We start from the raw sequence: 13,814 nt of genomic DNA on the forward strand, positions 1-13,814 counted from the left end.
CTGTATATCTAACTGTGGACAACTAGTTGTAGCTTACTAACGAGGACAGCTGACTTAATAAACTTAAAACATCAAAATATATTAAAAGTGTTGTAAATATATTTTGAACATACTTTGATATATATGTATATATTGTTATAGGTTCGTGAATCAACCAGTGGCCAAGTCTTACTTCTCGACGAAGTAAAAATCTGTGAAAGTGAGTTATAGTCCCACTTTTAAAATCTAATATTTTTGGGATGAGAATGCATGCAGGTTTTATAAATGATTTACAAAATAGACACAAGTACGTGAAACTACATTCTATGGTTGAATTATCGAAATCGAATATGCCCCTTTTTATTAAGTCTGGTAATCTAAGAATTAGGGAACAGACACCCTAATTGACGCGAATCCTAAAGGTAGATCTATTGGGCCTAACAAACCCCATCCAAAGTACCGGATGCTTTAGTACTTCGAAATTTATATCATATCCGAAGGGTGTCCCGGAATGATGGGGATATTCTTAAATATATGCATCTTGTTAATGTCGGTTACCAGGTGTTCACCATATGAATGATTTTTTATCTCTATGTATGGGATGTGTATTGAAATATGAAATCTTGTGGTCTATTGTTACAATTTGATATATATAGGTTAAACCTATAACTCACCAACATTTTTGTTGACGTTTTAAGCATGTTTATTCTCAGGTGATTATTAAGAGCTTCCGCTGTCGCATACTTAAATAAGGACGAGATTTGGAGTCCATGCTTGTATGATATTGTGTAAAAACTGCATTCAAGAAACTTATTTTGTTGTAATATATTTGTATTGTAAACCATTATGTAATGGTCGTGTGTAAACAGGATATTTTACATTATCATTATTTGATAATCTACATAAAGCTTTTTAAACCTTTATTGATGAAATAAAGGTTATGGTTTGTTTTAAAATGAATGCAGTCTTTGAAAAACGTCTCATATAGAGGTCAAAACCTCGCAACGAAATCAATTAATATGGAACGTTTTTAATCAATAAGAACGGGACATTTCAGATGTCTACCTCTAGAACAATTCCCATTGACTCACCTAATAATAATGAAGAGTCAAATGTAAATTGGAATGATTCGTGGACTGATTCACAAATTCCCGAAGAGGAACCGGAAGTAGAGTCAGAACCGGAAGAAGAATCGGAACCGGAAGAAGAATCGGAACCGGATGAAGAAATAGAACCGGTGGGGGAAATAATAAAATGGTTAAGTAAAAGAAAATCCTCAACTAACCGATCAAGGTTAATTATGGTCAATGGTGTTCCCGCCAAGGAAGCAAAATATTGGGAGGATTACCAATTCTCCGATGAATCGGATTCCGACGAGAATTCCGATGATGTTATAGAAATTACCCCAACTGAATTTAAAAAGGCAAAAGAAAATAATAAGGGAAAGGGCATAAAAATAGAGAAATCTAATTCCAACCCCGATGAACTTTATATGTATCGTCAACCTCCGAAGTCCTTAAGTTGTAACAATGACCCGGGAACCTCTAAACCACCAGGTTTTTCTAAACCAATGTGGAAAACGACGGCTCGTATTAGGGGAACATCATATATCGCTAGAAACTTGGCAAAACGAACCAAAACCGAAGAAGAAGAAACAAGCGAGTCGGAATAAGATAGTTGTATTCGTGTGGTGTAATATATATAATATAGTGTGCTTATGCTTTATGATATATGTAAAAATTGATTGTATTAATAAGTATTTTTTTTTATGAATCTAACTCTTGTCTATTTTACAGTATAAAAACACAAAATGGATAGACAACCCAATATTTTAAGAGACCTACCCGGAGACATGATTGATGAAATCTTGTCTAGAGTCGGTCAGAATTCTTCGGCACAACTATTTAAGGCGAGATCAGTTTGTAAGACATTCGAAGAACGTTCCAAGGATGCCTTGGTTTATAAAAGGCTTTAATTCGAAAGATGGGGGATATCACATTGGGAAATCCATAAGTTACGATGTGTTTACTTTGACGCATATATTGCGGGGAACCCAAATGCTATTTTACGCAATGGGTTAAGAAATTATTTTGACTCAATATATCCGAATATTGGACTTCGTGATTTAGAAAAAGCGGCTAACATGCAACATAAAGAAGCATGTTATGCTTACGGATTAGTAATGTTCGCTTCTCACCAAAGTGAGAACAAGAACATCGGGCTACAACTATTAAACAAAACGTTCCCACAAGTGACGGAGTCGGTAATTGGGGTAAGAAATGAGGTTTTTAGATTGTTACGGGACTGTTGGACATTACGTAACCCTCGTCCCTTTGACGACGTTACAACACGCTGTCTTATCAACGGCCATAATGGTTATGTTCCACAAGACCAAGGATGGGAAGTAATCCTAGTAAAACCAGAATGCATGACTTGTTTCTGGACGTATGAATTACGTGTCTTTATTGCCTTTACTGAACGACTTGTGTACTAGCTAGAATTATCTTCACAACCATCTTGTATCAAATTTATTGTGTGCTATATTTCATGCTATATGTAAAATAAGCGGTATTGTAAGTTTGTAAAATATTGTGTAAAAGTTTGAACGCGAAATATTATTATAATCAGTTTTTCATATAGAATTGTAGTAGTTGAATTGTATATTAGCTACTAAGTATGAACTTAACGGGTAGGTACTACCCGAATTTAAACTTATAAAACGTTAATATGAAGAAAAAGCTTTTATAAATGAGTTCATATTATGCTACGAAATACTATTAACTACTCTTAATATTCTGTATGATTAACTTGTTCCATTTGACTATTTTGAAGGAAATGGCACCGACTACTCGACACACCGTGAATATGAATGAAGAGGAATTCCGTACTTTTCTAGCTTCAAACATAGCTGCAGTACAGGCTGCGCTACATACCAACAATAACCTTGGATCTAGTAGTACAGGAAATCGTGTAGGATGCACCTACAAAGAATTCACTGCCTGCAAATCTTTGGAATTTGATGAAACCGAAGGACCGATCGGATTGAAACGGTGGACCGAGAAGGTCGAATCGATGTTTGCCATAAGTAAGTGTACTTAAGAGGACAAAGTGAAGTACGCTACACATACATTCACAGGTTCTGCGTTAACATGGTGGAATACCTATCTAGAGCAAGTGGGACAAGACGATGCGTACGCACTACCGTGGTCAGCATTCAAGCACTTGATGAACGAGAAGTACCGTCCCAGAACCGAGGTCAATAAGCTCAAGACAGAACTTAGAGGGTTACGAACCCAAGGATTTGATATTACCACGTACGAAAGACGATTCACAGAATTGTGCCTATTGTGTCCGGGAGCATTCGAAGATGAGGAAGAGAAGATCGACGCGTTTGTGAAAGGATTACCGGAAAGAATCCAAGAAGATATAAGTTCACACGAGCCCGCCTCCATACAACAGGCATGTAGAATGGCTCACAAACTAGTGAACCAGATTGAAGAAAGAATTAAAGAACAGACTGCTGAAGAGGCCAATGTGAAGCAAGTCAAAAGAAAGTGGGAGGAAAACGGTGATAAGAATCACCAATACAACAACAACAGCAATTACAACAATAATCGCAACAATTATCCCAACAATCGCAACATCAATCGCAACTACAACAAACGGCCCAACAACAACAACAACAACAACAACAACAGCAACTACAACAATCATCCCAACAACAATAATTACCGCAACAACAACAACAATCAGAAGCAGCTATGCCAAAGGTGTGAAAAGTATCACTCGGGGTACTGCACCAAATTTTGCAACAAGTGTAAAAGAAATGGTCATAGCGCGGCAAAGTGTGAGGTCTACGGACCAGGGGTTAATAGAACGAAAGGAACAAATGGTGTCGGAACGAGTAATGGCGGAGCAAGTAGTGTCAGAGCAAGTTATGCCAATGTAGTTTGTTATAAATGTGGAAAACCGGGCCACATTATTAGAAATTTCCCGAACCAGGAGAACACGAATGGACAAGGCCGCGGAAGAGTTTTCAATATTAATTCGGCAGAGGCACAGGAAGACCCGGAGCTTGTTACGGGTACGTTTCTTATTGACAATAAATCTGCTTACGTTTTATTTGATTTGGGTGCGGATAGAAGCTATATGAGTAGAGATTTTTGTGCTAAATTAAGTTGTCCATTGACGCCTTTGGATAGTAAATTTTTACTCGAATTAGCAAATGGTAATTAATTTCAGCAGATAATATATGTCGGAATCGAGAAATTAAACTGGTTAGCGAAACATTTAAGATTGATTTGATACCAGTAGAGTTAGGGAGTTTTGATGTGATAATCGGTATGGACTGGTTGAAAGAAGTGAAAGCAGAGATCGTTTGTTACAAAAATGCAATTCGCATTATACGAGAAAAAGGAAAACCCTTAATGGTGTACGGAGAAAAGGGCAACATGAAGCTACATCTTATTAGTAATTTGAAGGCACAAAAACTAATAAGAAAAGGTTGCTATGCTGTTCTAGCACACGTCGAGAAGGTACAAACTGAAGAAAAGAGCATCAATGATGTTCCCATTGCAAAAGAATTTCCCGATGTATTTCCGAAAGAATTACCGGGATTACCCCCACATCGATCCGTTGAATTTCAAATAGATCTTGTACCAGGAGCTGCACCAATAGCTCGTGCTCCTTACAGACTCGCACCCAGCGAGATGAAAGAACTGCAAAGCCAATTACAAGAACTTTTAGAGCGTGGTTTCATTCGACCAAGCACATCACCGTGGGGAGCTCCTGTTTTGTTTGTCAAGAAGAAAGATGGTACATTCAGGTTGTGTATCGACTACCGAGAGTTGAACAAACTTACCATCAAGAACCGCTACCCACTACCGAGAATCGACGACTTATTTGATCAACTACAAGGCTCGTCGGTTTATTCAAAGATTGACTTACATTCCGGGTATCATCAAATGCGGGTGAAAGAAGATGATATTCCAAAGACTGCTTTCAGAACACGTTACGGTCATTATGAGTTTATGGTCATGCTGTTTAGTTTAACTAATGCACCAGCTATGTTCATGGACCTTATGAACCGAGTGTGTGGACCATACCTTGACAAGTTTGTCATTGTTTTCATTGTTGACATACTTATTTACTCAAAGAATGACCAATAACACGGTGAACATTTGAGAAAGGTGTTAGAAGTATTGAGGAAGGAAGAATTGTACGCTAAGTTTTCAAAGTGTGCATTTTGGTTGGAAGAAGTTCAATTCCTCGGTCACATAGTGAACAAAGAAGGTATTAAGGTGGATCCGGCAAAGATAGAAACTGTTGAAAAGTGGGAAACCTCGAAAACTCCGAAACACATACGCCAGTTTTTAGGACTAGCTGGTTATTACAGAAGGTTCATCCAAGACTTTTCCAGAATAGCAAAACCCTTGACTGCATTAACGCATAAAGGGAAGAAATTTGAATGGAATGATGAACAAGAGAAAGCGTTTCAGTTATTGAAGAAAAAGCTAACTACGGCACCTATATTGTCATTGCCTGAAGGGAATGATGATTTTGTGATTTATTGTGACGCATCAAAGCAAGGTCTCGGTTGTGTATTAATGCAACGAACGAAGGTGATTGCTTATGCGTCTAGACAATTGAAGATTCACGAACAAAATTATACGACGCATGATTTGGAATTAGGTGCGGTTGTTTTTGCATTAAAGACTTGGAGGCACTACTTATATGGGGTCAAAAGTATTATATATACCGACCACAAAAGTCTTCAACACATATTTAATCAGAAACAACTGAATATGAGGCAGCGTAGGTGGATTGAATTATTGAATGATTACGACTTTGAGATTCGTTACCACCCGCGGAAGGCAAATGTGGTAGCTGATGCCTTGAGCAGGAAGGACAGAGAACCCATTCAAGTAAAATCTATGAATATAATGATTCATAATAACCTTACTACTCAAATAAAGGAGGCGCAACAAGGAGTTTTAAAAGAGGGAAATTTAAAGGATGAAATACCCAAAGGATCGGAGAAGCATCTTAATATTCGGGAAGACGGAACCCGGTATAGGGCTGAAAGGATTTGGGTACCGAAATTTGGAGATATGAGAGAAATGGTACTTAGAGAAGCTCATAAAACCAGATACTCAATACATCCTGGAACGGGGAAGATGTACAAGGATCTCAAGAAACATTTTTGGTGGCCGGGTATGAAAGCTGATGTTGCTAAATACGTAAGAGAATGTTTGACGTGTTCTAATGTCAAAGCTGAGCATCAGAAACTATTAGGTCTACTTCAACAACCCGAAATCCCGGAATGAAAATGGGAAAACATTACCATGGATTTCATCACTAAATTGCCAAGGACTGCAAGTGGTTTTGATACTATTTGGGTAATAGTTGATCGTCTCACCAAATCAGCACACTTCCTACCAATAAGAGAAGATGACAAGATGGAGAAGTTAGCACGACTGTATTTGAAGGAAGTCGTCTCCAGACATGGAATACCAATCTCTATTATCTCTGATAGGGATGGCAGATTTATTTCAAGATTCTGGCAGACATTACAGCAAGCATTAGGAACTCGTCTAGACATGAGTACTGCCTATCATCCACAAACTGATGGGCAGAGCGAAAGGACGATACAAACGCTTGAAGACATGCTACGAGCATGTGTTATTGATTTCGGAAATAGTTGGGATCGACATCTACCGTTAGCAGAATTTTCCTACAACAACAGCTACCATTCAAGCATTGAGATGGCGCTGTTTGAAGCACTTTATGGTAGAAAGTGTAGGTCTCCGATTTGTTGGAGTGAAGTGGGGGATAGACAGATTACGGGTCCGGAGATTATACAAGAAACTACCGAGAAGATCATCCAAATTCAACAACGGTTGAAAACCGCCCAAAGTCGACAAAAGAGCTACGCTGACATTAAAAGAAAAGATATAAAATTTGAAATTGGAGAGATGGTCATGCTTAAAGTTTCACCTTGGAAAGGCGTTGTTCGATTTGGTAAATGAGGGAAATTAAATCCAAGGTATATTGGACCATTCAAGATTATTGATCGTGTCGGACCAGTAGCTTACCGACTTGAGTTACCTCAACAACTCGCGACTGTACATAACACTTTCCACGTCTCGAATTTGAAGAAATGTTTTGCTAAAGAAGATCTCACTATTAGATGAAATCCAAATCAACGAAAAACTTCAATTCATCGAAGAACCCGTCGAAATAATGGATCGTGAGGTTAAAAGACTTAAGCAAAACAAGATACCAATTGTTAAGGTTCGATGGAATGCTCGTAGAGGACTCGAGTTCACCTGGGAGTGTGAAGATCAGATGAAGAAGAAATACCTGCATCTATTTCCAGAAGATTCGTCAACACCTTCAACAGCTTAAAATTTCGGGACGAAATTTATTTAACGGGTAGGTACTGTAGTGACCCGAACTTTTCCATGTTTATATATATTAATTGAGATTGATATTTACATGATTAAATGTTTCCAACATGTTAAGCAAACAAACTTGTTAAGACTTGATTAATTGAAATATGTTTCATATAGACAATTGACCACCCAAGTTGACCGGTGATTCACGAACGTTAAAACTTGTAAAAACTATATGATGACATATATATGGATATATATATAGTTAACATGATACTATGATAAGTAAACATATCATAAAGTATATTAACAATGAACTACATATGTAAAAACAAGACTACTAACTTAATGATTTTTAAACGAGACATATATGTAACGATTATCGTTGTAAAGACATTTAATGTATATATATCATATTAAGAGATATTCATACATGATAATATCATGATAATATAATAATTTAAAATCTCATTTGATATTATAAACATTGGGTTAACAACATTTAACAAGATCGTTAACCTAAAGGTTTCAAAACAACACTTACATGTAACGACTAACGATGATTTAACGACTCAGTTAAAATGTATATACATGTAGTGTTTTAATATGTATTTATACACTTTTGAAAGACTTAAATACACTTATCAAAATACTTCTACTTAACAAAAATGCTTACAATTACATCCTCGTTCAGTTTCATCAACAATTCTACTCGTATGCACCCGTATTTGTACTCGTACAATACACAGCTTTTAGATGTATGTACTATTGGTATATACACTCCAATGATCAGCTCTTAGCAGCCCATGTGAGTCACCTAACACATGTGGGAACCATCATTTGGCAACTAGCATAAAATATCTCATAAAATTACAAAAATATGAGTAATCATTCATGACTTATTTACATGAAAACAAAATTACATATCCTTTATATCTAATCCATACACCAATGACCAAAAACACCTACAAACACTTTCATTCTTCAATTTTCTTCATCTAATTGATCTCTCTCAAGTTCTATCTTCAAGTTTTAAGTGTTCTTCATATATTCTACAAGTTCTAGTTACATAAAATCAAGAATACTTTCAAGTTTGCTAGCTCACTTCCAATCTTGTAAGGTGATTATCCAACCTCAAGAAATCTTTGTTTCTTACAGTAGGTTATCATTATAATATAAGGTAATAATCATATTCAAACTTTGGTTCAATTTCTATAACTATAACAATCTTATTTCAAGTGATGATCTTACTTGAACTTGTTTTCGTGTCATGATTCTGCTTCAAGAACTTCGAGCCATCCAAGGATCCGTTGAAGCTAGATCCATTTTTCTCTTTTCCAGTAGGTTTATCCAAGGAACTTAAGGTAGTAATGATGTTCATAACATCATTCGATTCATACATATAAAGCTATCTTATTCGAAGGTTTAAACTTGTAATCACTAGAACATAGTTTAGTTAATTCTAAACTTGTTCGCAAACAAAAGTTAATCCTTCTAACTTGACTTTTAAAATCAACTAAACACATGTTCTATATCTATATGATATGCTAACTTAATGATTTAAAACCTGAAAACACGAAAAACACCAAAAACCGGATTTACGCCGTCGTAGTAACACCGCGGGCTGTTTTGGGTTAGTTAATTAAAAACTATGATAAACTTTGATTTAAAAGTTGTTATTCTGAGAAAATGATTTTTATTATGAACATGAAACTATATCCAAAAATTATGGTTAAAGTCAAAGTGGAAGTATGTTTTTTAAAATGGTCATCTAGACGTCGTTCTTTCGACTGAAATGACTACCTTTACAAAAATGACTTGTAACTTATTTTTCCGACAATAAACCTATACTTTTTCTGTTTATATTCATAAAATAGAGTTCAATATGAAACCATAGCAATTTGATTCACTCAAAACGGATTTAAAATGAAGAAGTTATGGGTAAAACAAAATTGGATAATTTTGCTCATTTTAGCTACGTGAAAATTGGTAACAAATATATTCCAACCATAACTTAATCAACTTGTATTGTATATTATGTAATCTTGAGATACCATAGACACGTATACAATGTTTTGACCTATCATGTCGACACATCTATATATATTTCGGAACAACCATAGACACTCTATATGTGAATGTTGGAGTTAGCTATACAGGGTTGAGGTTGATTCCAACATATATATAGTTTGAGTTGTGATCAATACTGAGATACGTATACACTGGGTCATGGATTGATTCAAGATAATATTTATCGATTTATTTCTGTACATCTAACTGTGGACAACTAGTTGTAGGTTACTAACGAGGACAGCTGACTTAATAAACTTAAAACATCAAAATATATTAAAAGTGTTGTAAATATATTTTGAACATACTTTGATATATATGTATATATTGTTATAGGTTCGTGAATCAACCAGGTTTCAAGTCTTACTTCCCGACGAAGTAAAAATCTGTGAAAGTGAGTTATAGTCCCACTTTTAAAATCTAATATTTTTGGGATAAGAATACATGCAGGTTTTATAAATGATTTACAAAATAGACACAAGTACGTGAAACTACATTCTATGGTTGAATTATTGAAATCGAATATGCCCCTTTTTATTAAGTCTGGTAATCTAAGAATTAGGGAACAGACACCCTAATTGACGCGAATCCTAAAGATAGATCTATTGGGCCTAACAAACCCCATCCAAAGTACCGGATGCTTTAGTACTTCAAAATTTATATCATATCCGAAGGGTGTCCCGGAATGATGGGGATATTCTTATATATGCATCTTGTTATTGTCGGTTACCAGGTGTTCACCATATGAATGATTTTTATCTCTATGTATGTGATGTGTATTGAAATATGAAATCTTGTGGTCTATTATTATGATTTAATATATATAGGTTAAACCTATAACTCACCAACATTTTTGTTGACGTTTTAAGCATGTTTATTCTTAGGTGATTATTAAGAGCTTCCGCTGTTGCATACTTAAATAAGGACGAGATTTGGAGTCCATGCTTGTATGATATTGTGTAAAAACTGCATTCAAGAAACTTATTTTGTTGGAACATATTTGTATTGTAAACCATTATGTAATGGTCGTGTGTAAACAGGATATTTTAGATTATCATTATTTGATAATCTACGTAAAGCTTTTTAAACCTTTATTGATGAAATAAAGGTTATGGTTTGTTGTAAAATGAATGCAGTCTTTGAAAAACGTCTCATATAGAGGTCAAAACCTCGCAACGAAATCAATTAATATGGAACGTTTTTAATCAATAAGAACGGGACATTTCAAAACAGTAGTAAACTCACCCATTTTCTTGGTAACTTAACGCGGAGCTACCAATATTGTCCAGTTTATAGATCGTGGAATCAAGTTAAAACAAAAAGAAAAAAAAAGATAAGCTGCTCAACTTCTTAAGGGTACGTATTTTAAAATCTGTGATAATAAGCCTTTTTTACTTCTCATGTGATATGTTTTCTCTTTTTATAATTTGTAGACAAAGTTTGATATTCCAGAAACTGCTGATTCTTGGATACTCCAGTCATATGGTCGAAAAATGAAAAATTGGAGGGCGAGAATAAAGAAAGCCTACTTTGATCCGTCTTTATCAATGGAGGTTCAATTAAATTCACCACCTGAAGAACTGACCAAAAGACATTGGAGAAGACTTCTTGAATATTGGAGTAGAGAAAGGGTGAAGGTATGAAATTGTGATGCCCTGTACAAAACCATCATGTATGATTCATCAACAACAGGATCATTACAAGGTTAAATACTATATGCGGTTTCAAAAGAAGTTTGCATTCGTGAATAAAGGTGATGTCTTAACCAACATCAAATGTCTTACAACAAAAGTATGCTTCAATGAACAGAAGCAATTAGTAATAGTACGTGACCCAATGGTCGTTACAAATCATTGTTTCAAAAGGTAACATAGTTTGAATGCAAATAAAACGTTTCATGCGGTGACAACTCTAACAAGCGCAGCGGGTGTCTACAAGGCATGACTAGTAAAGCGGAAGCAAGCAAACCTTAAGCACCTGAGAAAAACATGCTTAAAAATGTCAACACAAAGGTTGGTGAGCTATAGTTTAAGTATAACAGTAATGTAAGGTAGGCCACGAGATTTCAGTGCTTCAACAGCGTTTCAAAACAGTATGAAAAGTATATGTACAACCGTGGGCACTTGGTAACTAACTTAACGTTTATCACCCCTTAAAAGTACACTTGGTGAATGCGTATGTTTACGAAGTATTAAACACCCGTTAAATGCTAGCGCTACTAGCCCGAGTGGGGATGTCAAACCCTATGGATCCATATCTAAGATTCGCGTTCATCGGTTCAAAAATCAATGACTAAACGTTACCGAGCTAAGGGGAAAGTTTATGCCGTTGTATAACCCACACATATATAAAGTTTAAGTACTCATGCCTAGTATGTAAAACGTAAAATGCGCATGTATTCTCAGTTCCCAAAATAGTTAAAGTAAAAAGGGATGCTATAACTCACAGTGGAAAAGTACTAGTAAAGTTGACTCGGGAAAAGTAAGCAAGTACGTTTGTCCAAAAGGTCCTCAACCTAAGTCAAAAGTTACTAAGTCAGTAAATCGTCCTAATAGGTTTAAATGTATTTAAATTAGGTCTTAAGTATCATCATCATTCATCATCAAACAAAAACTGTAAAGTAGGTTTCATTCTAGAAAAGAGTTTAAATCTAAGGCTAACTTCGATCAGTCTCCACGGCCTCTATACAAACGGAAATAAGGTGAGACCAGTGGCCATGGCTCTGTATATAAGTCCTTTAGTTGCTCTAAAAATTCCAGAAGCAAAATCGTCTTCGTTTGACTGTGGCGACGGTCTAAGTCCGAGTAGGTCAGAATTTTTCAGCACAACGTTAAAAGGACATAGTGACGTTCGGAGGACCATAGATCCTAAACCGTAACTCGGATTAAGATGAGTCTTAAACGAAAAATTATCTACTCAAACATAGCTAACTGAAAATCATCTTTACAGTAGCACAGGTATTCTGATCAGATCTAGAAAATGGTAGGTTTAGTGTTCCGGTGGGTTCTTGGTGCTCGATGCTCATCACGGTTTTCATCCTTGATGCATATAGCTTCAAGTGTACAACTCGTTGATGTGTTTGCATCATATTTACCAAGTTTTGACCATCATAACACAAGTGTAAGTCTAAGATAAGTAGCACAACTCAATTAAGTGTTGCAAGTAGTTTGATGAACCAAAGTTATATCAAGATCTTAGATCCGACACATACATGAACTCTAAAAGTAATATTAAGCTACAAACTTGAAAGTAAACTAAATAATCAAGATCTTAAGTTGTAGAACATAGTTCTTAGTTAGATCTTGAAGATCCATAACCCAAAAGTCTAGATCTAAAGTTACTAAGTTAAATCCTAAGTCATAACACTTGAATCTTTACTTTAATGAAACGATAAGTTATGAAACTTAGATTCTCATCTTGTAAAGTGTATGTAAGCTCATAAGCCCTTGTTTACAACAAAATTAGAAGACCATAAGCTATAGAAACTTAGATCTTTCATAAGTATATGAAGTTATAACTAGAAAGTAATACTTCCATGTTCTTGAACTTATAAAGTTAACTTTTAGTTTCAAGAAATATGAGATCAAGATTAACTAGTAATACTTGACCAAATTAACAACATTTCAACTTTAAAGTACATAAAATGAAAAAATAAATTAAATCTAGAAGTAACAAGTTCATGGTTGTTCATACTTTAAAGAGTCAAGCCAAGGCTTTGATCTTTAAGAAAGTAAACCTTAAGTTTACAAACATGGATTCAAGTATGGTTTTTACAACTCATGAACTTTAAATCTTTAAAACATTAAGAGTAGAACCATAAACTAGAAAGTTTAGATTCTTTGTTCTTGGTTCTTTACAAAAAAAGATGAAAGTAACCAAGATTAGATGAAGATACAAGTTATAGAACTTGATCTTTAACAAAGATAAACAACAAGTAAGTAATCAACAACAAAGAACAAGTAATCAAAACAAGCAAATGATGATAATGTATATGTATATATTTCGGTTTTTAAGAAAAAGAAAGAAGAAGAAAAATCTCATGTTACTTACAAAGTAGAGAGCAAATGAGAGAAAATGAGAAGTTGCAAGTAAGTGTGTGTGAGAAGAATGAAGTAATACACTAGTAATAAGTAACAAAAAAAAATTTGAATCCTCCCTCCTCCCATTGAAACTCACGGCCAAAGGGTGCCAAAAAAGGAAGGGATCAAATGCTCTTTCAAACATGGGAGAAAGGTGATAGCTTAGAGTGGTAATAAAGTTAAATGGTGTTAGAATGTGGTGTAAATGTGTAAGTAACTAGATTCCTTATGAGCTAGTTACTCCATGATTAAGCTTAAAGCATCATTAACATAATGTTGGGCTCTTAATAAA

This window comes from Rutidosis leptorrhynchoides, chromosome 2 (assembly GCF_046630445.1).
Source record: "Rutidosis leptorrhynchoides isolate AG116_Rl617_1_P2 chromosome 2, CSIRO_AGI_Rlap_v1, whole genome shotgun sequence".
NCBI classification, from domain to species: Eukaryota; Viridiplantae; Streptophyta; class Magnoliopsida; order Asterales; family Asteraceae; genus Rutidosis; species Rutidosis leptorrhynchoides.